General features: G+C 38.5%; 2 non-coding genes across 2 annotated transcripts; both read right to left on the reverse strand.

Moving 5' to 3' along the window:
• Positions 1–5,255: 5,255 nt before the first annotated feature.
• Positions 5,256–5,363, reverse strand: LOC112761872 (small nucleolar RNA R71). The gene has a single exon (XR_003182243.1). It is a non-coding gene; the product is annotated as a small nucleolar RNA R71 (small nucleolar RNA).
• An 8,493-nt stretch (positions 5,364–13,856) lies between these two features.
• On the reverse strand, positions 13,857–13,964 carry LOC112761468 (small nucleolar RNA R71). Its single transcript, XR_003181863.1, has one exon. It is a non-coding gene; the product is annotated as a small nucleolar RNA R71 (small nucleolar RNA).
• Between the last annotated feature and the right edge of the window lie 12,883 nt (positions 13,965–26,847).

The following is a 26,847-nucleotide window of genomic DNA, read 5'->3' on the forward strand; positions in this document are numbered from 1 at the left end:
GTTAGGGGCATCCAGATTGAAGGGTTCAACAGTTCGAGGTCTTTTTGAAGGTGGAACAACCGGAGGAGAAGATGCAGCAGCAACAGAAGACTGTGGAGGATCCACCACACGGACTCGAGGAGTAGGGATCATTCTCCTCGGGCCGGGAGAGCTCGGCACAGACGGTTTCGACGTCACCCGTGAAGACCCTTCCCCATCCGTTTTGGCCGAAATGTTCTGAGCGGCAGCAGCCTTTCTCGCCTTCTTGAAAGCTTTCATCGAGTCATTATTCTTGGCCATCTCTGTAAAATAGAAACCAGTAGTTTTACAGACCAGGAAAAAAGAGGAAAGCAAAGTAAAAACAGAAGCAATATATATCAACTAATACCCAATGCGGTTCGAACAAGGGAGGGGTCCCCCAAGGATTTTTTAGTATCTAGATGAGGAGGTTCCCCCCAAAGGTCCTCCAAAACAGTTACAAAAGCCTGCTCAATCTCGTCAAGCATTTCCCATGTATATCGAGATACTACTACATTCTGCTGCCAACACAGAGGGAAGGATGGCTCATCATTCACTTCCAGAAAAAAGGGGCGAGCTCCCTCAACAGCTCGAATCTTGAAGAAATAATTCTTGAAGTCCCTAAAGAACTCGTCATACATGGTAAAAACCTTATGTCCTTGTGCAGATCTAAAAGAAACCCACGAGGCTTTCTTTTTCGAAGAAATCCCGGGCTTAGTTAAAACAAACAAATAAAGGAAAAGAGTTTGAAAAGGGGTAACATCCAATTCTTTGCAAAGAAGCTGAAAAATCTTAATAAAATCTCAGGAGTTCGGGTGAAGCTGGGACGGAACTACATTACACGACCATAGCAAATCAGTCTCAAAGGAAGTAAAGGGAAAAGTAATGTCCAACTGGCTGAAAAAAATAGTCGTAAGCATAAAAGAAAGGGCGCTCCCCTTGGGTCGGGACAGGAAAGCAAACCCTCTCCTCGGAGTCAGGTGCCACCAATTCATAATTCCTCTCTTGACCTCTATTCTTGTAGAAACGGTGATGTTTTCTAAGCTCTACACAAAATTCAGAATTGGCTAAAGAAACACACAACAACACCAGGGAGTCCAACCAATCAGACATCCCCTCGGGAACCTTAGAAGACGCCTCGACAATATTTTTGCTAGAAGACATGGCCAACTAGTCCTACAAACAACAAAAGAAGAGTGGATTACTAAAAAACATCTCGGACAAAAGACAAAACAACTCGGCTAGTATAATTCAGACAGCACAAACAACAAAAGGAAAACCCCAGGACCCACACTGAAGGTCCAGGGGCATCCTTGGGAGGCAGGCACAGAACAAGGACTCAGGAAAACCTACAAGCTCACATCTTGATACACCCTAACAGAAAAACGATAAACCCCTCTCTATTCTGCAACTAAAGCAACGCTATTGAGAAGAGGACTACGAACCACAAAGCCATCAAAATAAATTATCCCCCAGGCTCACTGTCCCAGCTCAAGTAACAAATGAAACTATCAAGCGGCAAAGCGTATCAAAGAAAAAATCATCAAAGATGACCCCCCTTTTTTTTGGAGTTTTCAGAGAAATAAAGTTGATGAGCGGATAATTTATACGCTTTTTGGCATTGTTTTTACATAGTTTTTAGTATGATTTAGTTAGTTTTTAGTATAATTTTATTAGTTTTTAAATAAAAATCATATTTCTGGACTTTACTATGAGTTTGTGTATTTTTCTGTGATTTCAGGTATTTTCTGGCTGAAATTGAGGGACTTGAGCAAAAATAAGATTCAGAGGTTGAAGAAGGACTGCAGATGCTGTTGGATTCTGACCTCCCTGCACTCAAAGTGGATTTTCTGGAGCTACAGAACTCCAAATGGCACGCTCTTAATTGCGTTGGAAAGTAGACATCCAGGGCTTTCCAGCAATATATAATAGTCCAAACTTTTCCCGAGTTTAGATGACGCAAACTGGCGTTAAACGCCAGAAACAGGTTGCAAAGTGGAGTTAAACGCCAGAAACAGGTTACAAACTGGCGTTCAACTCCAAGAAAGATCTCTCCACGTGAAAGCTTCAATGCTCAGCCCAAGCACACACCAAGTGGGGCCCGGAAGTGGATTTCTGCATCATTTACTTATCTCTGTAACCCTAGTAACTAGTTTAGCATAAATAGGACTTTTTACTATTGTATTCAGGGATCTTGGGACGTTTAGTTCTGAAATCATGGAGGCTGGCCTCTCGGCCATGCCTAGACCTTGTTCTTATGTATTTTCAACGGTAGAGTTTCTACACACCATAGATTAAGGTGTGGAGCTCTGCTGTTCCTCGAGTATTAATGCAAAGTACTATTGTTTTTCTATTCAATACAAGCTTATTCCTATTCTAAGATATTCATTCGCACCCAAGAACATGATGAATGTGATGATTATGTGACGCTCATCACCATTCTCACTTATGAACACGTGCCTGACAACCACTTCCGTTCTACATGAAGATGAGATAGAATGAGTATCTCTTAGATATCTAATACAGGGGACCGAGTCCGAGATATTAGAGTCTTCGTGGTATAAGTTAGAACCCATGGACGGTCATTCTTGAGATTCGAAAAGTCTAAACCTTGTCTGTAGTATTCCGAGTAGGATCCGGGAAGGGATGGCTATGACGAGCTTCAAACTCGCGAGTGTTGGGCGTAGTGACAGACGCAAAAGGATAGTAAATCCTATTCCAGTATGATCGAGAACCGACAGATGATTAGCCATGCAGTGACAGCGCATTGGACCATTTTCACAGAGAGAACGGGATGTAGCCATTGACAACGGTGATGCCCAACATACAGCTTGCCATGGAAAGGAGTAGGAATGATTGGATGAAGACAGCAGGAAAGCAGAGGTTCAGGAGGAACGAAAGCATCTCTATACGCTTATCTGAAATTCTCACCAATGGATTACATAAGTACCTCTATCCTAGTTTATATTTTAATTATGTTTTAATTATCAATTCTCTATAACCATTTGAATCCGCCTGACTGAGATTTACAAGGTGACCATAGCTTGCTTCAAGCCGACAATCTCCGTGGGATCAACCCTTACTCACGTAAGGTTTATTACTTGGACGACCCAGTGCACTTGCTGGTTAGTTGTGCGAAGTTGTGACAAAGTGTGATTCATGTTTGAGAGCACCAAGTCATTGGCGCCATTGTTGATGATCACAATTTCGTGCACCAAGTTTTTGGCGCCGTTGCCGGGGATTGTTCGAGTTTGGACAACTGACGATTCATCTTGTTGCTCAGATTAGGTAATTTTATTTTTTATTTTTAAGCTCTTTTATTTCTTAATTTCAAAAAATACAAAAAAAAATGTTTCTTCTTTTTCATTTTTCCCAAAATAATTTTCGAAAAAACCAAAAAAATTAACAAAATCATAAAAGAAAAAATAATTTGATGTTTCTTGTTTGAGTCTAGTGTCTAATTGTAAGTTTGGTGTCAATTACATGCTTTTAACTTTTCTTAAATTTTCGAAGAACACATGCATTGAGTTTCTTTCTTGTTCTTCATGATCTTCAAGTTGTTCTTGACAAGTCTTCTTGTTTGATCTTCATATTTTCTTGTTTTGTGTCTTTTCTTGTTTTTCATACGCATTTTCAATTTGGTAGTGTCTAAAGTTTGAAAATTTCTAAGTTTGGTGTCTTGCATGTTTTTCTTTTCTTAAAAATTTTCAAAAATAAGTCTTGATGTTCATCTTGATCTTCAAAGTGTTCTTGGTGTTCATCTTGACATTCAAAGTGTTCTTGTATGCATTAGTTGTTTTGATTCATAATTTTTATGTTTTGTTTCAATTTAGTGTTTTTCTCTCTCATCATTAAAAATTCAAAAATAAAAAAAATAATATCTTTCCCTTTTCTACTCACAAATTTTCGAAAATTTGAGTTGACTTTTTAAAAAATTTTTAAAATCTAGTTGTTTCTTATGAGTCAAATCAAATTTTCAATTAAAAAAAAAATTCTATCTTTTTCAAATCTTTTTCAAAAAAATAAAATATTTTTCATTTTTCCTTTCATAATTTCGAAAATTTCAAATTTATTTTCAAAATCTTTTTCTTATTTCCATTTCATATTTTCGAAATTAATGCTAACAATTAATGTGATTGATTCAAAAATTTTAAGTTGTTACTTGCCTATTAAGAAAGGTTCAATCTTTAAATTTCAAAATCATATATTTTTGTTTCTTGTAAGTCAAGTAATCAACTTTAATTTTCAAAATCAAATCTTTTTAAATTTTTTTTGTCAAATCTTTTTCAAAATAAGTTTCAATCACATCTTTTTCAAAATCTTTTCTAACTTCCTATCTTTTCAAAATTTGATTTTCAAATCTTTTTCAATTCACTACTTGACTTTTTATTTGATTTTAAAAGTTTTCTATTTCAATCATATCTTTTTCAAAACCACCTAACTAATTTTCTCTCTCTAATTTTCGAAAATCACTAACCCGTTTTTCAAAATTTCTTTTAATTAACAAATTATTTTAAATTTTAATTTAATTTTATTTCTCTCTTTAATTTTCGAATTCTAACTAATAATTAAAATAAAAACAAAAATATTTTTCCTTTTATTTTAATTTAATTTCGAATTTTTCTCTTCTCCCTCTTCTCTTCTTCTCTTCTTCTACTCACATAAAGGAATCTCTATACTGTGACATAGAGGATTCCATATTTTCTTTTGTGTTCTCTTCTTTTTCATATGAGCAGGAACAAGGATAAGAACATTCTTGTTGAAGCTATCCTAAACCTGAAAGGACTCTGAAGAGGAAGTTAAGGGAAGCTAAAGCACAACTCTCTGGAGAAAATCTGACAGAAATTTTCGAAAAAGAAGGAGACATGGCCGAAAATAATAACAATGTAAGGAAGATGCTTGGTAACTTTACTAAACCAAATTCCAACTTACATGGAAGAAGCATCTCAATCCCTGCCATTGGAGCAAATAATTTTGAGCTAAAGCCTCAACTAGTTTCTCTGATGCAATAGAATTGCAAATTTCATGGACTTCCATCAGAAGATCCTTTTCAGTTCTTAACTGAGTTCTTGCAGATCTGTGATACTGTTAAGCCCAATGGGGTTGACTCCGAGGTCTACAGGCTTATGCCTTTCCCGTTTGCTGTAAGAGACAGAGCTAGAATATGGTTGGACTCTCAACCTAAAGATAGCCTGAACTCTTGGGATAAGCTGGTCACGGCTTTCTTAGCCAAGTTCTTTCCTCCTCAAAAGCTTAGTAAGCTTAGAGTGGATGTTCAAACCTTCAAACAAAAAGAAGGTGAATCTCTCTATGAAGCTTGGGAGAGATACAAGCAACTGACCAAAAAGTGTCCTTCTGACATGCTTTCAGAATGGACCATCCTGGATATATTCTATGATGGTCTGTCTGAGTTATCAAAGATGTCATTAGACCATTCTGCAGGTGGATCCATTCACCTAAAGAAAACGCCTGCAGAAGCTCAAGAACTCATTGACATAGTTGCAAATAACCAGTTCATGTACACTTCTGAAAGGAATCCTGTGAGTAATGGGACGCCTAAGAGGAAGGGAGTTCTTGAAATTGATACTCTGAATGCCATATTGGCTCAAAATAAAATATTGACTCAGCAAGTCAATATGATTTCTCAGAGTCTGAATGGAATGCAAGCTGCATCCAACAGTACTCAAGAGGCATCTTCTGTAGAAGAAGCTTATGATCCTGAGAACCCTGCAATAGCAGAGGTGAATTACATGGGTGAACCTTATGGAAATACCTATAATCTCTCATTGAGAAATCATCCAAATTTCTCATGGAAGGATCAACAAAATCATCAACAAGGTTTTAATAATGGTGGAAGAAACAGGTTTAGCAATAGCAAGCCTTTTCCATCATCCACTCAGCAACAGACAGAGAATTTTGAGCAGAATCCATCTAGCTTAGCAAATATAGTCTCTGATCTATCTAAGGCCACTTTCAGTTTCATGAATGAAATAAGGTCCTCCATTAGAAATTTGGAGGCACAAGTGGGCCAGCTGAGTAAAAGGGTCACTGAAACTCCTCCTAGTACTCTCCCAAGCAATACAGAAGAAAATCCAAAGAGAGAGTGCAAGGCCATTTATTTGACCATCATGGCCGAACCTACAAGGGAGGAGGAGGAGGTGAATCCTAGTGAGGAAAACCTCCTGGGATGCTTAGTGACCAATAAGGAGTTTCCCTTTGATGAACCAAAGGAATCTGAGGCTCATCTAGAGACCATAGAGATTCCATTGAACCTCCTTCTGCCCTTCATGAGCTCTGATGAGTATTCTTCTTCTGAAGAGAATGAAGACGTCACTGAAGAGCAAGTTACTAAGTACCTTGGTGCAATCATGAAGCTGAATGCCAAATTATTTGGTAATGAGACTTGGGAAGATGAACCTCCCTTGCTCACCAATGAACTGAATGCATTGGATAGGCAGAAATTATCTCAAAAGAAACAGGATCCTGGTAAATTATTAATACCCTGTAACATAGGCACCATGACCTTTGAGAAGGCTCTGTGTGACCTGGGGTCAGGAATAAACTTAATGCCACTCTCTGTAATGGAGAAACTTGGGATCTTTGAGGTGCAAGCTGCCAGAATCTCATTAGAGATGGCAGACAACTCAAGAAAACATGCTTATAGACAAGTAGAGGATGTGTTAGTAAAGGTTGAAGGCCTTTACATCCCTGCTGATTTCATAATCCTAGACACTGGGAAGGATGAGGATGAATCCATCATCCTTGGAAGACCCTTCTTAGCCACAGCAAAAGTTGTGATTGATGTGGACAGAGGAGAGTTGGTCCTCCAACTGAATGAGGACAACCTTATGTTTAAAACTCAAGGATCTCCTTCTGTAACCATGGAGAGGAAGCATGAAAAGCTTCTCTCACTGCAGAGTCAACCAAAGCCTCCACAGTCAAACTCTAAGTTTGGTGTTGGGAGGTTCCAACAATGCTCTGAACATCTGTGAGGCTCCATGAGAGCTCACTGTCAAGCTATTGACATTAAAGAAGCGCTTATTGGGAGGCAACCCAATGTTATTTAACTATATCTATTTTATTCTATTGTTATTTTATTTTATTCTTTTAGGTTGATGATCATGTGGAGTCACAAAAACTATTGAAAAATAAAAAATAGAATGAAAAATAGCATTAAAAACAGCACACCCTGGAAGAGGAGCATTCTGGCGTTTAAACGCCAGAAACAAGCATCTACCTGGCGTTAAACGCTAGAAACAGGATACATTTGGGCGTTTAACGCCAGAAACAAGCAGCAGTCTGGCGTTAAACGCCAGGATTGCACAGCAAGGGCATTTTACACGCCTAATTGGAGCAGGGATGTTAAGTCTTTGGTCCCACTGGATCTGTGGACTCCACAGGATCCCCACAGGATCTGTGGACCCCACAGGATCCCCACCACTTCTTCTCTTCTCTTCACACCTTTTCATAACTTTCTTCCCCAAATACCCATTACCAATCACCTCACTCACTCTTCCCCCATCATATCTACACCACTCACATCCATCCACTCTTCCCCATAAACCCCACCTACCTCCAAAATTCAAACTCTTTTCCCTCCCAAACCCAACCCTCATGGCCGAACCCTAAACCTTTCCCACTCCTATATAAACCCCTCATTCCTTCTTCATTTTCACACAACACAACCCTTTCTTCTTACCCTTGGCCGAATACACACCTCTCTCCCTCTCCTCCATTCTTCTTCTTCTTCTCCTTCTTTCCCTCTTTTTTTGCTTGGGGACGAGCAAAAATTTTAAGTTTGGTGTGGTAAAAAGCATTACTTTTTGTTTTTCCATAACCATTAATGGCACCTAAGACCAGAGAAACCTTAAGAAAGAGGAAAGGGAAGGCAATTGCTTCCACCTCTGAGTCATGGGAGATGGAGAGATTCATCTCAAAGGTCCATCAAGACCACTTCTATGAAGTTGTGGCCAAGAATAAAGTGATCCCTGAGGTTCCTTTCAAGCTAAAAAAGAATGAGTATCCGGAGATCCGACTTGAGATCCAAAGACGAGGTTGGAAAGTTCTCACCAACCCCATTCAACAAGTTGGGATCCTAATGGTTCAAGAGTTCTATGCAAATGCATGGATCACTAGGAACCATGATCAAAGTGTGAACCCGAATCCAAAGCATTGGCTTATCATGGTTCGGGGGAAATACTTAGATTTCAGTCCGGAAAATGTAAGGCTGGCGTTCAACTTGGCAATGATGGAAGAAAACGCACGCCCCTACACTAGAAGGGTCAACTTTGATCAAAGGTTGGACCAAGTCCTCATGGACATATGTGTAGAAGGAGCTCAATAGAAGGTTGACTCAAGAGGCAAGCCGATTCAATTGAGAAGACTGGACCTTAAGCCTGTAGCTAGAGGATGGTTGGAGTTCATTCAATGCTCAAGCATTCCTACTAGCAACCGGTCTGAAGTTACTATAGACCGGGCCATCATGATCCATAGTATCATGATTGGGGAGGAAGTGGAAGTTCATGAGATTATACCTCAAGAACTCTCCAAGGTGGTTGACAAGTCCTCCACTTTGGCAAGGTTAGCCTTTCTTCACCTCATTTGCCACCTCTACAATTCGGCTGGAATTGACATAGAAGGAGACATCCTCATTGAAGAGGACAAGCCCATCACTAAGAAGAGGATGGAGCAAACAAGAGATCATGGACCTCAACAAGAGCATGAGGAAATTCATCACCATGAAATCCTTGAGATGCCTCAGGGGATGCACTTCCTTCCACAAAACTACTGGGAGCAAATCAACACTTTCCTAGGAGAATTAAGCTCCAACATGGGACAACTGAGGATGGAGCACCAAGAGCACTCCATCATCCTCCATGAGATTAGAAAAGATCAAAGAGCTATGAGGGAGGAGCAACAAAGGCAAGGAAGAGACATAGAGGAGCTCAAGAGCACCATTGGTTCTTCAAGAAGAGGAAGACGTCACCCTCACTAAGGTGGACCCATTCCTTAATCTCCTTGTTCTTATTTTCCTGTTTTTCGTTTACTATGCTTTATGTTTATATTTGTGTCTTATTACATGATCATTAGTATTTAAGTGTCTATGCCTTAAAGTTATGAATGTCCTATAAATCCATCACCTCTCTTAAATGAAAAATGTTTTAATTACAAAAGAACAAGAAGTACATGGTTTCGAATTCATCCTTGAAACTAGTTTAATTATTTTGATCTGGTGACAATACTTTTTATTTTCTGAATGAACGCTTGAACAGTGCATATGTCTTTTGATATTGTGGTTTATGAATGTTAAATATGTTGGCTCTTGAAGAATAATGAAAAAGGAGAAATGTTATTTTATAATCTGAAAAATCATAAAATTGATTCTTGAAGCAAGAAAAAGCAGTGAATACAAAAGCTTGCGAAAAAAAAGAGAAAAGAAAAATGGCGAAAAAAAAAAGAAAGAAAAAGAAAAATCAAGCAGAAAAAGCCAAAAGCTCTTTAAACCAAAAGGAAAGAGCAAAAAGGCAATAGCCCTTAAAACCAAAAGGCAATGGTAAATAAAAAGGATCCAAGGCTTTGAGCATCAGTGGATAGGAGGGCCTAAAAGAATAAAATCCTGGCCTAAGCGGCTAAACCAAGCTGTCCCTAACCATGTGCTTGTGGCGTGAAGGTGTCAAGTGAAAACTTGAGACTGAGCGGTTAAAGTCAAGGTCCAAAGCAAAAAAAAAAGAGTGTGCTTAAGAACCCTGGACACCTCTAATTGGGGACTTTAGCAAAGCTGAGTCACAATCTGAAAAGGTTCACCCAGTTATGTGTCTGTGGCATTTATGTATCCGGTGGTAATACTGGAAAACAAAGTGCTTAGGGCCACGGCCAAGACTCATAAAGTAGCTGTGTTCAAGAATCAACATACTGAACTAGGAGAATCAATAACACTATCTGAATTCTAAGTTCCTATAGATGCCAATCATTCTGAACTTCAAGGGTTAAAGTGAGATGCCAAAACTATTCAAGAGGCAAAAAGCTACTAGTCCCGCTCATCTGATTGGAGCTAAGTTTCATTGATATTTTGGGATTTATAGTATGTTCTCTTCTTTTTATCCTATTTTATTTTCAGTTGCTTGGGGACAAGCAACAATTTAAGTTTGGTGTTGTGATGAGCGGATAATTTATATGCTTTTTGGCATTGTTTTTACATAGTTTTTAGTATGATTTAGTTAGTTTTTAGTATAATTTTATTAGTTTTTAAATAAAAATCACATTTCTGGACTTTACTATGAGTTTGTGTATTTTTATGTGATTTCAGGTATTTTCTGGCTGAAATTGAGGGACTTGAGCAAAAATCAGATTCAGAGGTTGAAGAAGGACTGCAGATGCTGTTGGATTCTGACCTCCCTGCACTCAAAGTGGATTTTCTGGAGCTACAGAACTCCAAATGGTGCGTTCTCAATTGCGTTAGAAAGTAGACATCCAGGGCTTTCCAGCTATATATAATAGTCCCTTCGTTTCTCGAGTTTAGACGACGCAAACTGGCATTCAACGCCAGCTTCCTGCCCTATTCTGGAGTTAAACGCCAGAAACAGGTTGCAAAGTGGAGTTAAACGCCAGAAACAGGTTACAAACTGGCGTTCAACTCCAAGAAAGATCTCTCCACGTGAAAGCTTCAATGCTCAGCCCAAGCACACACCAAGTGGGCCCCGGAAGTGGATTTCTGCATCATTTACTTATCTCTGTAACCCTAGTAACTAGTTTAGCATAAATAGGACTTTTTACTATTGTATTCAGGGATCTTGGGACATTTAGTTCTGAAATCATGGAGGCTGGCCTCTCGGCCATGCCTAGACCTTGTTCATATGTATTTTCAACGGTAGAGTTTCTACACACCATAGATTAAGGTGTGGAGCTCTGTGTTCCTCGAGTATTAATGCAAAGTACTATTGTTTTTCTATTCAATTCAAGCTTATTCCTATTCTAAGATATTCATTCGCACCCAAGAACATGATGAATGTGATGATTATGTGACGCTCATCACCATTCTCACTTATGAACACGTGCCTGACAACCACTTCCGTTCTACATGAAGATGAGATAGAATGAGTATCTCTTAGATATCTAATACAAGGGACCGAGTCCGAGATATTAGAGTCTTCGTGGTATAAGTTAGAACCCATGGACGGCCATTCTTGAGATTCGAAAAGTCTAAACCTTGTCTGTAGTATTCCGAGTAGGATCTGGGAAGGGATGGCTATGACGAGTTTCAAACTCGCGAGTGTTCGGCGTAGTGATAGACGCAAAAGGATAGTAAATCCTATTCCAGTATGATCGAGAACCGACAGATGATTAGCCATGCAGTGACAGCGCATTGGACCATTTTCACAGAGAGAACGGGATGTAGCCATTGACAACGGTGATGCCCAACATACAGCTTGCCATGGAAAGGAGTAGGAATGATTGGATGAAGACAGCAGGAAAGCAGAGGTTCAGGAGGAACGAAAGCATCTCTATACGCTTATCTGAAATTTCACCAATGGATTACATAAGTACCTCTATCCTAGTTTATATTTTAATTATGTTTTAATTATCAATTCTCTATAACCATTTGAATCCGCCTGACTGAGATTTACAAGGTGACCATAGCTTGCTTCAAGCCGACAATCTCCGTGGGATCGACCCTTACTCACGTAAGGTTTATTACTTGGACGACCCAGTGCACTTGCTGGTTAGTTGTGCGAAGTTGTGACAAAGTGTGATTCATGTTTGAGAGCACCAAGTCATTGGCGCCATTGTTGATGATCACAATTTCGTGCACCAAGTTTTTGGCGCCGTTGCCGGGGATTGTTCGAGTTTGGACAACTGACGGTTCATCTTGTTGCTCAGATTAGGTAATTTTATTTTATTTTTAAGCTCTTTTATTTCTTATTTTCAAAAAATACAAAAAAAAATATTTCTTCTTTTTCGTGTTTCCCAAAATAATTTTCGAAAAAACCAAAAAAATTAACAAAATCATAAAATAAAAAATAATTTGATGTTTCTTGTTTGAGTCTAGTGTCTAATTGTAAGTTTGGTGTCAATTGCATGCTTTTAACTTTTCTTAAATTTTCGAAGAACACATGCATTGAGTTTCTTTCTTGTTCTTCATGATCTTCAAGTTGTTCTTGAGAAGTCTTCTTGTTTGATCTTCATATTTTCTTGTTTTGTGTCTTTTCTTGTTTTTCATGTGCATTTTCAATTTGTTAGTGTCTAAAGTTTGAAAATTTCTAAGTTTGGTGTCTTGCATGTTTTTCTTTTCTTAAAAATTTTCAAAAATAAGTCTTGATGTTCATCTTGATCTTCAAAGTGTTCTTGGTGTTCATCTTGACATTCAAAGTGTTCTTGTATGCATTAGTTGTTTTGATTCATAATTTTTATGTTTTGTTTCAATTTAGTGTTTTTCTCTCTCATCATTAAAAATTTAAAAATAAAAAAATAATATCTTTCCCTTTTCTACTCACAAATTTTAGAAAATTTGAGTTGACTTTTTAAAAAATTTTTAAAATCTAGTTGTTTCTTATGAGTCAAATCAAATTTTCAATTTAAAAAAATTCTATCTTTTTCAAATCTTTTTCAAAAAAATAAAATATTTTTCATTTTTCCTTTCATAATTTCGAAAATTTCAAATTTATTTTCAAAATCTTTTTCTTATTTCCATTTCATATTTTCGAAATTAATGCTAACAATTAATGTGATTGATTCAAAAATTTTAAGTTGTTACTTGCCTATTAAGAAAGGTTCAATCTTTAAATTTCAAAATCATATATTTTTGTTTCTTGTTAGTCAAGTAATCAACTTTAATTTTCAAAATCAAATCTTTTTAAATTTTTTTTGTCAAATCTTTTTCAAAATAAGTTTCAATCACATCTTTTTCAAAATCAATTTCAAAATCTTTTCTAACTTCCTATCTTTTCAAAATTTGATTTTCAAATCTTTTTCAATTCACTACTTGACTTTTTATTTGATTTTAAAAGTTTTCTATTTCAATCATATCTTTTTCAAAACCACCTAACTAATTTTCTCTCTCTAATTTTCGAAAATCACTAACCCGTTTTTCAAAATTTCTTTTAATTAACTAATTATTTTAAATTTTAATTTAATTTTATTTCTCTCTTTAATTTTGAATTCTAACTAATAATTAAAATAAAAACAAAAATATTTTTCCTTTTATTTTAATTTAATTTCGAATTTTTCTCTTCTCCCTCTTCTCTTCTTCTCTTCTTCTACTCACATAAAGGAATCTCTATACTGTGACATAGAGGATTCCATATTTTCTTTTGTGTTCTCTTCTTTTTCATATGAGCAGGAACAAGGATAAGAACATTCTTGTTGAAGCTGATCCTGAACCTGAAAGGACTCTGAAGAGGAAGTTAAGGGAAGCTAAAGCACAACTCTCTGGAGAAAATCTGACAGAAATTTTCGAAAAAGAAGGAGACATGGCCGAAAATAATAACAATGCAAGGAAGATGCTTGGTAAATTTACTACAACAAATTCCAACTTACATGGAAGAAGCATCTCAATCCCTGCCATTGGAGCAAACAATTTTGAGCTAAAGCCTCAACTAGTTTCTCTGATACAACAGAATTGCAAATTTCATGGACTTCCATCAGAAGATCCTTTTCAGTTCTTAACTGAGTTCTTGTAGATCTGTGATACTGTTAAGCCCAATGGGGTTGACTCCGAGGTCTACAGGCTTATGCCTTTCCCGTTTGCTGTAAGAGACAGAGCTAGAATATGGTTGGACTCTCAACCTAAAGATAGCCTGAACTCTTGGGATAAGCTGGTCACAGCTTTCTTAGCCAAGTTCTTTCCTCCTCAAAAGCTTAGTAAGCTTAGAGTGGATGTTCAAACCTTCAAACAGAAAGAAGGTGAATCTCTCTATGAAGCTTGGGAGAGATACAAGCAACTGACCAAAAAGTGTCCTTCTGACATGCTTTAAGAATGGACCATCCTGGATATATTCTATGATGGTCTGTCTGAGTTATCAAAGATGTCATTAGACCATTCTGCAGGTGGATCCATTCACCTAAAGAAAACGCCTGCAGAAGCTCAAGAACTCATTGACATAGTTGCAAATAACCAGTTCATGTACACTTCTGAAAGGAATCCTGTGAGTAATGGGACGCCTCAGAGGAAGGGAGTTCTTGAAATTGATACTCTGAATGCCATATTGGCTCAAAATAAAATATTGACTCAGCAAGTCAATATGATTTCTCAGAGTCTGAATGGAATGCAAGCTGCATCCAACAGTACTCAAGAGGCATCTTCTGTAGAAGAAGCTTATGATCCTGAGAACCCTGCAATAGTAGAGGTGAATTACATGGGTGAACCTTATGGAAATACCTATAATCTCTCATTGAGAAATCATCCAAATTTCTCATGGAAGGATCAACAAAATCCTCAATAAGGTTTTAATAATGGTGGAAGAAACAGGTTTAGCAATAGCAAGCCTTTTCCATCATCCACTCAGCAACAGATAGAGAATTTTGAGCAGAATCCATCTAGCTTAGCAAATATAGTCTCTGATCTATCTAAGGCCACTTTCAGTTTCATGAATGAAATAAGGTCCTCCATTAGAAATTTGGAGGCACAAGTTGGCCAGCTGAGTAAAAGGGTCACTGAAACTCCTCCTAGTATTCTCCCAAGCAATACAGAAGAAAATCCAAAGAGAGAGTGCAAGGCCATTGATTTGACCATCATGGCCGAACCTACAAGGGAGGAGGAGGAGGTGAATCCTAGTGAGGAAGACCTCTTGGGACGCTCAGTGACCAATAAAGAGTTTCCCTTTGATGAACCAAAGGAATCTGAGGCTCATCCAGAGACCATAGAGATTCCATTGAACCTCCTTCTACCCTTCATGAGCTCTGATGAGTATTCTTCTTCTGAAGAGAATGAAGACGTCACTGAAGAGTAAGTTACTAAGTACCTTGGTGCAATCATGAAGCTGAATGCCAAATTATTTGGTAATGAGACTTGGGAAGATGAACCTCCCTTGCTCACCAATGAACTGAATGCATTGGATAGGCAGAAATTACCTCAAAAGAAACAGGATCCTGGTAAATTATTAATACCCTGTAACATAGGCACCATGACCTTTGAGAAGGCTCTGTGTGACCTGGGGTCAGGAATAAACTTAATGCCACTCTCTGTAATGGAGAAACTTGGGATCTTTGAGGTGCAAGCTGCCAGAATCTCATTAGAGATGGCAGACAACTCAAGAAAACAGGCTTATAGACAAGTAGAGGATGGGTTAGTAAAGGTTGAAGGCCTTTACATCCCTGCTGATTTCATAATCCTAGACACTGGGAAGGATGAAGATGAATCCATCATCCTTGGAAGACCCTTCCTAGCCACAGCAAAAGTTGTGATTGATGTGGACAGAGGAGAGTTGGTCCTCCAACTGAATGAGGACAACCTTATGTTTAAAACTCAAGGATCTCCTTCTGAAACCATAGAGAGGAAGCATGAAAAGCTTCTCTCACTGCAGAGTCAATCAAAGCCCCACAGTCAAACTCTAAGTTTGGTGTTGGGAGGTTCCAACAATGCTCTGAACATCTGTGAGGCTCCATGAAAGCTCACTGTCAAGCTATTGACATTAAAGAAGCGCTTATTGGGAGGCAACCCAATGTTATTTAACTATATCTATTTTATTCTTTTAGGTTGATGATCATGTGGAGTCACAAAAACTACTGAAAAATCAAAAATAGAATGAAAAACAGCATTAAAAATAGCACACCCTGGAGGAGAAGCATTCTGGCGTTTAAACGCCAGAAACAAGCATTTGTCTGGCATTTAACGCCAGAAACAAGCATCTACCTGGCGTTAAACGCTAGAAACAGGCTACATTTGGGCGTTTAACGCCAGAAACAAGCAGCAGTCTGGCGTTAAACACCAGGATTGCACAGCAAGGGCATTTTACACGCCTAATTGGAGCAGGGATGTTAAGTCTTTGGTCCCACTGGATCTGTGGACTCCACAGGATCCCCACAGGATCTGTGGACCCCACAGGATCCCCACCACTTCTTCTCTCCTCTTCACACCTTTTCATAACTCTCTTCCCCAAATACCCTTCACCAAATACCCTTCACCAATCACCTCACTCACTCTTCCCCATCATATCTACACCACTCACATCCATCCACTCTTCCCCATAAACCCCACCTACCTCCAAAATTCAAACTCTTTTCCCTCCCAAACCCAACCCTCATGGCCGAACCCTAAACCTTCCCCACTCCTATATAAACCCCTCATTCCTTCTTTATTTTTACACAACACAACCTTTTCTTCTTACCCTTGGCCGAATACACACCTCTCTCCCTCTCCTCCATTCTTCTTCTTCTTCTCCTTCTTTCCCTCTTCTTTTGCTTGGGGACGAGCAAACATTTTAAGTTTAGTGTGGTAAAAAGCATTGCTTTTTGTTTTTCCATAACCATTAATGGCACCTAAGACCAGAGAAACCTTAAGAAAGAGGGAAGGGAAGGCAATTGCTTCCACCTCTGAGTCATGGGAGATGGAGAGATTCATCTCAAAGGTCCATCAAGACCACTTCTATGAAGTTGTGGCCAAGAAGAAAGTGATCCCTGAGGTTCCTTTCAAGCTAAAAAAGAATGAGTATCCGGAGATCCGACTTGAGATCCAAAGAAGAGGTTGGGAAGTTCTCACCAACCCCATTCAACAAGTTGGGATCCTAATGGTTCAAGAGTTCTATGCAAACGCATGGATCATTAGGAACCATGATCAAAGTGTGAACCCGAATCCAAAGCATTGGCTTATCATGGTTCGGGGAAAATACTTAGATTTCAGTCCGGAAAATGTAAGGCTGGCGTTCAACTTGGCAATGATGGAAGAAAACGCACGCCCCTACACTAGAAGGGTCAACTTTGATCAAAGGTTGGACCAAGTCCTCATGGACATATGTGTAGAAGGAGCTCAATAGAAGGTTGACTCAAGAGGCAAGCCGGTTCAATTGAGAAGACTGGACCTTAAGCCTATAGCTAGAGGATGGTTGGAGTTCATTCAACGCTCAAGCATTCCTACTAGCAACCGGTCTGAAGTTACTATAGACCGGGCCATCATGATCCATAGTATCATGATTGGGGAGGAAGTGGAAGTTCATGAGATTATACCTCAAGAACTCTCCAAGGTGGTTGACAAGTCCTCCACTTTGGCAAGGTTAGCCTTTCTTCACCTCATTTGCCACCTCTACAATTCGGCTGGAATTGACATAGAAGGAGACATCCTCATTGAAGAGGACAAGCCCATCACTAAGAAGAGGATGGAGCAAACAAGAGATCATGGACCTCAACAAGAGCATGAGGAAATTCATCACCATGAAATCCCTGAGATGCCTCAGGGGATGCACTTCCTTCCACAAAACTACTGGGAGCAAATCAACACTTTCCTAGGAGAATTAAGCTCCAACATGGGACAACTGAGGATGGAGCACCAAGAGCACTCCATCATCCTCCATGAGATTAGAAAAGATCAAAGAGCTATGAGGGAGGAGCAACAAAGGCAAGGAAGAGATATAGAGGAGCTCAAGAGCACCATTGGTTCTTCAAGAAGAGGAAGACGTCACCCTCACTAAGGTGGACCTATTCCTTAATCTCCTTGTTCTTATTTTCCTGTTTTTCGTTTACTATGCTTTATGTTTATATTTGTGTCTTATTACATGATGATTAGTATTTAAGTGTCTATGCCTTAAAGTTATGAATGTCCTATAAATCCATCACCTCTCTTAAATGAAAAATGTTTTAATTACAAAAGAACAAGAAGTACATGGTTTCGAATTCATCCTTGAAACTAGTTTAATTATTTTAATCTGGTGACAATACTTTTTGCTTTCTAAATGAACGCTTGAACAGTGCATATGTCTTTTGATATTGTGGTTTATGAATGTTAAATATGTTGGCTCTTGAAGAATAATGAAAAAGGAGAAATGTTATTTGATAATCTGAAAAATCATAAAATTGATTCTTGAAGCAAGAAAAAGCAGTGAATACAAAAGCTTGCGAAAAAAAAGAGAAAAGAAAAATGGCGAAAAAAAAAGAAAGAAAAAGAAAAATCAAGCAGAAAAAGCCAAAAGCTCTTTAAACCAAAAGGCAAGAGCAAAAAGGCAATAGCCCTTAAAACCAAAAGGCAATGGTAAATAAAAAGTATCCAAGGCTTTGAGCATCAGTGGATAGGAGGGCCTAAAAGAATAAAATCCTGGCCTAAGCGGCTAAACCAAGCTGTCCCTAACCATGTGCTTGTGGCGTGAAGGTGTCAAGTGAAAACTTGAGACTGAGCGGTTAAAGTCAAGGGCCAAAGCAAAAAAAATAGAGTGTGCTTAAGAATCCTGGACACCTCTAATTGGGGACTTTAGCAAAGCTGAGTCCCAATCTGAAAAAGTTCACCCAGTTATGTGTCTGTGACATTTATGTATCCGGTGGTAATACTGGAAAACAAAGTGCTTAGGGCCACGGCCAAGACTCATAAAGTAGCTGTGTTCAAGAATCAACATACTGAACTAGGAGAATCAATAACACTATCTGAATTCTAAGTTCCTATAGATGCCAATCATTCTGAACTTCAAGGGTTAAAGTGAGATGCCAAAACTATTCAAGAGGCAAAAAGCTACTAGTCCCGCTCATCTGATTGGAGCTAAGTTTCATTGATATTTTGGGATTTATAGTATGTTCTCTTCTTTTTATCCTATTTTATTTTCAGTTGCTTGGGGACAAGCAACAATTTAAGTTTGGTGTTGTGATGAGCGGATAATTTATATGCTTTTTGGCATTGTTTTTACATAGTTTTTAGTATGATTTAGTTAGTTTTTAGTATAATTTTATTAGTTTTTAAATAAAAATCACATTTCTGGACTTTACTATGAGTTTATGTGTTTTTATGTGATTTCAGGTATTTTCTGGCTGAAATTGAGGGACTTGAGCAAAAATTAGATTCAGAGGTTGAAGAAGGACTGCAGATGCTGTTGGATTCTGACCTCCCTGCACTCAAAGTGGATTTTCTGGAGCTACAGAACTCCAAATGGTGTGTTCTCAATTGCGTTGGAAAGTAGACATCCAGGGCTTTCCAGCTATATATAATAGTCCATTCGTTTCCCGAGTTTAGATGACGCAAACTGGCGTTCAATGCCAGCTTCCTGCCCTATTCTGGAGTTAAACGCCAGAAATAGGTTGCAAAGTGGAGTTAAACGCCAGAAACAGGTTACAAACTGGCGTTCAACTCCAAGAAAGATCTCTCCACGTGAAAGCTTAAATGCTCAGCCCAAGCACACACCAAGTGGGCCCCGGAAGTGGATTTCTACATCATTTACTTATCTCTGTAACCCTAGTAACTAGTTTAGCATAAATAGGACTTTTTACTATTGTATTCAGGGATCTTGGGACGTTTAGTTCTGAAATCATGGAGGCTGGCCTCTCGGCCATGCCTAGACCTTGTTCTTATGTATTTTCAACGGTAGAGTTTCTACACACCATAGATTAAGGTGTGGAGCTCTGCTGTTCCTCGAGTATTAATGCAAAGTACTATTGTTTTTCTATTCAATTCAAGCTTATTCCAATTCTAAGATATTCATTCGCACCCAAGAACATGATGAATGTGATGATTATGTGACGCTCATCACCATTCTCACTTATGAACACGTGCCTGACAACCACTTCCGTTCTACATGAAGATGAGATAGAATGAGTATCTCTTAGATATCTAATATAGGGGACCGAGTCCGAAATATTAGAGTCTTCGTGGTATAAGTTAGAACCCTTGGACGGCCATTCTTGAGATCCAAAAAGTCTAAACCTTGTCTGTGGTATTCCGAGTAGGATCCAGGAAGGGATGGCTGTGACGAGCTTCAAACTCACGAGTGCTGGGCGTAGTGACAGACGCAAAAGGATAGTAAATCCTATTCCAGTATGATCGAGAACCGACAGATGATTAGCCATGCAGTGACAGCACATTGGACCATTTTCACAGAGAGGACGGGATGCAGCCATTGACAACGGTGATGCCCAACATACAGCTTGCCATGGAAAGGAGTAGGAATGATTGGATGAAGACAGCAGGAAAGCAGAGGTTCAGGAGGAACGAAAGCATCTCTATACGCTTATCTGAAATTCTCACCAATGAATTACATAAGTACCTCTATCCTAGTTTATATTTTAATTATGTTTTAATTATCAATTCTCTATAACAATTTGAATCCGCCTGACCGAGATTTAAAAGGTGACCATAGCTTGCTTCAAGCCGACAATCTCCCTGGGATCGACCCTTACTCACGTAAGGTTTATTACTTGGACGACCCAGTGCACTTGCTGGTTAGTTGTGCGAAGTTGTGACAAAGTGTGATTGACGTTTGAGAGCACCAAGTCATTGGCGCTATTGTTGATGATCACAATTTTTTGCACCAAAAGTCCTCAAGAAAAATTCGTTATCTTCTACAAAAAGTTTCGAGCCATCGACAAGACAAAAAGTCAAGGAGCAATCTTTACAGAAGACAACAAGTGCAGTTCGCAAAACTCAAGAACTAACTAGAAACAGCAGCAAAACATGCAAAGACAAAAGCCAGAAAAAATACATCACAGTAGCAAGCAAACACAAAGACCACAAAAGGTTCAAGCTTTCCAAACATACAGTCAGAATCAAAGCTTCACCGGAAAAATGGCAAGAATAATGAAAAGAAAAACCAACCTGAACAAAGGAAGAAGCTTCAAAAGGAGATTGAAGATGGAGAGAGGGAATCGCCTTCCAAAGAAACACCCAAAAATTGCCAAATGACGCCGCAACGCAAAAATGCAAAATTCAGGCGAGAACAGAAAACGAGAGAGTAAAGGGGGAAGTTACAAAGAAAAACGAAGAGAAACCGTTTTTGTGTAAATTTCAAAATAAAAGATCCAAGAGAAACAGATCATTAAAAAGCAATTAATAAAGGTATTAAACCCTCGCACGTTCCCAAGAACGGAGCGCTAATACAAAAGTGCGCATTTTCAGAAGAAAACGTTCCACATTCAAAAAGGAAGATTCTACAAAGAAAGAAGTCGACAAATGCTCGAGTTCGGCTTCACCCGAGAAGGATCAAAGTCCTAAGACTAAGATTCGATCTTAAAAAGAAAGACCGAGCTCGAGCAGGGGCACTGTTCATACCCTGGGTCGAGCTGTCCGACCCGGGATGTTTAGCGACAAGACGACCGACCTCTTCAGGTACGACTATCTGACCTTTTCTCAAAGAGATCGGCCAAACTGCCAGGAAAGCCCAGTAAAGGGCTCAAATAGAGGAACATGACCCATATCCAAAGGCAGTCCATGCCTATAGAGATAAAGGCGGTTCCCTTAAAGATAAGCTGACCTCACCCGAAGATAAGATAACTAACTTATCTTATCTAAGAAGCTCAGCCCACGACCATTATAAATACACTGGAGCACCCAGGTATAACTCATACTCTGATTCTACTAAAAACCTGTTAATACCCTTGCTAACTTAAGCATCGGAGTCCCTTGCAGGTACCCCCCACCCTCCGGTGACGAAGGATCAGCAGTGTAGCAAGCTCAACAAGTCGGATACGATAGCTCCGGCCGCCACCCACCAGCCAGACACGTCATCTTCGACCAGTACAGAAGATCTCGTCTGAGATTGACCTACAGTTTCAGGTAACCCTCGGAACAACTATGTTCTATCAAAGCACTCTCATCTTTGGCACACTAAGCTTATTTCATAGCTGGTTTATGATTCACATCAACCTCTATTTTTATATTGTTTTGAATAATACAAATAAGAAATATAGAATTAAGAAAATGCAAAACAAAATTAATATACACTAAGACCGGCTCTTCTAATATGCAATTGATTCATTTAAAAAATTGAACCAAAATAAAGGTAACAAATGGTTCAAAGAAATTAAAATACCCATGTAGTTGACGTTGTGCTTGAGATGCCAACATTTCATTTTTGAAATCTACGAAAGCACAATTCCTCAACCTGAATTATACAAAACAATTATGATTAGCATTCATGAACAAAAATAAACTGGAACAAATATTATCAATTGATTAAATAACTGAGATTTTTTTGCGAGGCACCACAAACAACAACAAAGCCTTTTTCTACAAGGTGGATTAGCTATAGATCTAATGATGTTACTGTAAAAAAGTTTCACAAAGACATGGAACACCACCATCAACAAAATGGCATGGTTCAAGTAATTAGGTAACAGTGAACTATAAGCCAATGCGCAATAGAATTAATAAAAGCTGCTAAAAAGCTCAGGCTAATATACAACATAGTAGCATAAAAAAACAAATTGTTCTAGGAAGATCTCTCAGCCAAAATCTAAATTCGAAAATCAGGAGATTTGTCAGTCTCCCAAAAGTTATTTCTTCATTAAAAATGAAAAATTATATTAAGTTTACGTTGTAGTCTACAGTTTATTTATTTTCTAGTTTAAAACCTTTAAATTTAGTTACTTGGTTTTTGTTCATTATGCAAAAAAGCATTTCTACTCATCACCTTATTTCATAGGCCATGAATAACCAAATGTATCATCCAAAGTAATTCACTAATTCTTTCCTTAAAAATATAAACACAACAAATGTCCCACTAAATGGCTAATGCCTGACATGACGATCGAACACCATGGAACTTAGACAAGCACCAACTCTACTAATTCGTTCCTTTCTTTCTTGTTCACCCTACCATTTCATGAAGGATAAAATAACATTTATGTTTTCTCATTCAATTAAGATCTCCAATGAACATGGAAATAACCTAAAACCAAACCATCCTAATTTACAACATGTATGCTCGAAAACCATGAAATAACATTGAAAGAAATGTAAAGCATTTCATCAAACACCTAACATGCAACACCATATCCCCATGACCTATCACTATGTTCTTCCATGTCTTACAAAGAATAGACTGGTGGCAAAACAAAGGGTCAAAACTCGCCAATGCAAATCAATGTAACCTAATGATGGCACAAAGCCTTGCATTAGAAACTTATTGCCAAAGAGAGATATTAGTGAATTATAAAATGGAGAAGCTTTAAATAAATATATAAAAGCATTGGCAGTTAAATTACCTTCCAGTAGAGCAAGGACGAACAGAGGAAGCACCATAATGAGATAAGAGCCAGGAAAGGGTGTCATGAGGTATAGCTTCGGTAAGGTGCTTAATCAAAAGGGTCACTGGTGAATCCATAGCTGGAGGCTTTGAATCTGCAGAGTGATGCATGTGGCTACCCAAGAAATGTTTAAGAGGGGATTACCAGCCTCAAATGGAGAATGGAGGCGGTGCAGGAGTAGTGATCGAGAGAGAACGGAGCAGCGACGCCGGCGGCACGGCGCTGGCTTAGATCGTTTACCCCCTAGTCTAAAGAAAACCCTTGCCAATAAAATTGATCGATTGGTAGAATTTATTCATGTGCCAAAAGATCTCCGACTTCCAGCCACTGAATACCTACTCATTAGTCCTTATTTTTTCTATCAAAGACAAAAGAAATCAACCCTTATGGTGCATGAAATTGTGATCTCAACTGCGCCAACAACTTGGTACGCACGATCATAATCTCAATTCTTTTTCACAACTCCGCACAACTAACCAGCAAGTGCACTGGGTCGTCCAAGTAATAAACCTTACGTGAGTAAGGGTCGATCCCACAGAGATTTTCGGCTTGAAGCAAGCTATGGTCATCTTGTAAATCTCAGTCAGGCAGATTCAAATGGTTATGGGATTTTGATAATTAAAATATAAATAAAATGAGATAGAGAAACTTATGTAATTCATTGGTGGGAACTTCAGATAAGCGTATGAAGATGCTTTGTTCCTCCTGAACCTCTGCTTTCCTATTGCTTTCATCCAATCATTCATACTCCTTTTCATGGCAAGCTGTATGTTGGGGGATCACCGTTGTCAATGGCTACCATCCGTCCTCTCAGTAAAAATGGTCCAAATGTGCTATCACTGCATGACTAATCATCTGTCGGTTCTCGATCATGTTGGAATAGGATCCATTGATCCTTTTGCGTCTGTCACTACGCCCAACACTCGCGAGTTTGAAGCTCGTCACAGTCATCCCTTCCCAGATCCTACTCGGAATACCACAGACAAGGTTTAGACTTTCCGGATCTCAGGAATGGCCGCCAATAATTCTAGCCTATACCACGAAGGTTTTAATCATAGATTAGAAACCCAAGAGATACACATTCAAACTTGTTTTCATGTAGAACGAAAGTGGTTGTCAGGCACGCGTTCATAGATGAGAATGGTGATGAGTGTCACATAATCATCACATTCATCATGTTCTTGTGTGTAAATGAATATCTTAGAGAAGAAATAGGCTTGAGTTGAATAGAAAAATAATAGTACTTTGCATTAATTCATGAGGAACAGCAGAGTTCCACACCTTAATCTATGGGGTGTAGAAACTCCACCGTTGAAAATACATAAGTGAAAGGTCTAGGCATGGCTGTGTGGCCAGACTCCATAAAGGTCTAAGATAGCATAAGACTAATCAAAAGCTTTAAATACAATAGCAAAATGTCCTATTTATAGAGAATTAGTAGCCTAGGGTTTACAGAAATGAGTAAATGATGCAGAAATCCACTTCCGGGGCCCACTTGGTGTGTGCTTGGGCTGAGCATTGAAGCTTCCACGTGCATAGGCTTCTCTTGGAGTTGAACGCCAATTCTGGTGCCAGTATGGGCGTTTAACTCCAGCTTTTGTGACAGTTCTGGCGTTTAACGCCAGAAAAGGGTCTCTGATCGGCGTTTTGACGCCAATTTGGGCCATCAAATCCCGGGCAAAGTATGGACTATTATATATTTCTGGAAAGCCCAAGATGTCTACTTTCCAACGCAATTGAGGGCTTGCCAATTGGGCTTCTGCAGCTCCAGAAAATCCACTTCGAGTGCAGGGAGGTCAGAATCCAACAACATCTGCAGTCCTTTTTCAGCCTCTGAATCAGATTTTTGCTCAGGTCCCTCAATTTCAGCCAGAAAATATCTGAAATCACAGAAAAACACAGAAACTCATAGTAAAGTCTATAAATGTAATTTTTATTTAAAAACTAATAAAAATATAATAAAAGCTAACTAAAACATACTAAAAACAATGCCAAAAAGCGTATAAATTATCCGCTCATCACCTTACTTCTATCTGCCATCTTATCACTAAAAACCCTTCTCTTCCACCAAAAGGAAGTCATCCAGTCTTTCCATTTACAACAGTGTGGTTTAAAAGCCACTATTGCTGAACAATATATAATCCTAAAAATTCCACAAGAACTTATCCAAAATTATCAATACCAAGACTACACTCACCTATATCTGGGAGCAGTTAGGCTTATTCTAACTCTTCATGGAAGAAGAACCCTTCCGGTGGCAACTATAGTTGCTCTTTTGAATTCCACTTTCAAGAAATATCAACATGCCTTGATTGAAGCATTAGTTACTACACTTTCGAATGGAAGTGTCATCCTTACTATAGTTCTTAATTTTACCTTGAGATTATAAGATCCAACGATATCTCAAAGACTAAAAATCTAAATATAGTTGGTTGGAGTAATTCAAGAATATAATGTTAAATAGACCACCTTGCATCACCAAGTCCTCTACAGAATTCAAAATCATGCTCTTGACCCCAATCACTCAAACACTACAAGAGAAGCATTATTTATGTTCACAGATAGGACCAGTTATCGTAAACATTCCAAGGATAATCACTATTAAAGAACTTTCTTCTATCATTCCATTGGAATGGATTACTGATTATGAGAAAGCTTTCTCAAAAGAACAGGTTGACATTCATACTACAGCACCTCCAACTATTACCCACATTAGTAATGGAACGGTGACTACTATTTTTAAAAAATCAGGAGTAATCAAGCAAACTCTCCCACAAGGACCATTCTTTAGGAGAATTAATATGATCTCTCCTGTTTAAGTGCAAACAACTCATGATGAAGATGATCCACCTATACATTTCTATGAAAATGAAAAACCTATTTATGTTTCTCTTATAAATGGCCACTTCATCTGGGATGTTGATCCCTCTATGTGTGATTTCAATTGTGACTGTGCTGACCAATGGAATGACACTGATGATGAAGAATATGATATGCAGTGAAGAAACAAGAAAAAGAAGAAAAGGTCGTAGCAAGCTCCTTGCTCATATAAGAGACCTAAGCCCCTTGATGGTGTAGAAATGACACCAAAGCTCAGGAAGAAGAGATTGTCCCAAAAAGGCTCTACATATTATTCTTATCAATCCGTCAAAATAATTCCATGCATTGCAACCTTTAGATCTTATGAAGAAGAATTTTCACTTTTAGTGACTCAGACTGATGAAAAGAAAATCACTAGAAGACCTTATGTAATTTCCCAAGGGATTACTCCACATGGACATCAAGCAACAACTCCTCAAGAGGAAGTCCTTAATTAGCACACGGATAATACAGTCAGCCAAAATAAAGTATTACTCCGTATAGATCAGACTCTTGATGCTCTTGTAAAAAAAACTGAAGGCCTTTCAACACAACTAGATTATGTGGCAGAACAAGTTGCTGAACTCAGAATCGGCTCTCTACACATGCTTTTCAACTTGATCAAGAACTCAAAACCTATATTGACAATAGGTACTTTGGCCCAGAGTTCCACAAGAAAAGTAGAGAACTAAACCAAGTTAAAGCCCAACTCCGACAGATTGAGATGGACAGAGATAAAATAACTGCACCTCAGGCTTTGGCTATTGACCTATTATCCATGTAACCTAAACCATATCTATCATATTCACCTGTTCTATTTCTCTCAACATATTCACCACCTGAAAC

This window comes from Arachis hypogaea, chromosome 16 (genome assembly GCF_003086295.3).
Source record: "Arachis hypogaea cultivar Tifrunner chromosome 16, arahy.Tifrunner.gnm2.J5K5, whole genome shotgun sequence".
In the NCBI taxonomy this organism is placed as follows: Eukaryota; Viridiplantae; Streptophyta; class Magnoliopsida; order Fabales; family Fabaceae; genus Arachis; species Arachis hypogaea.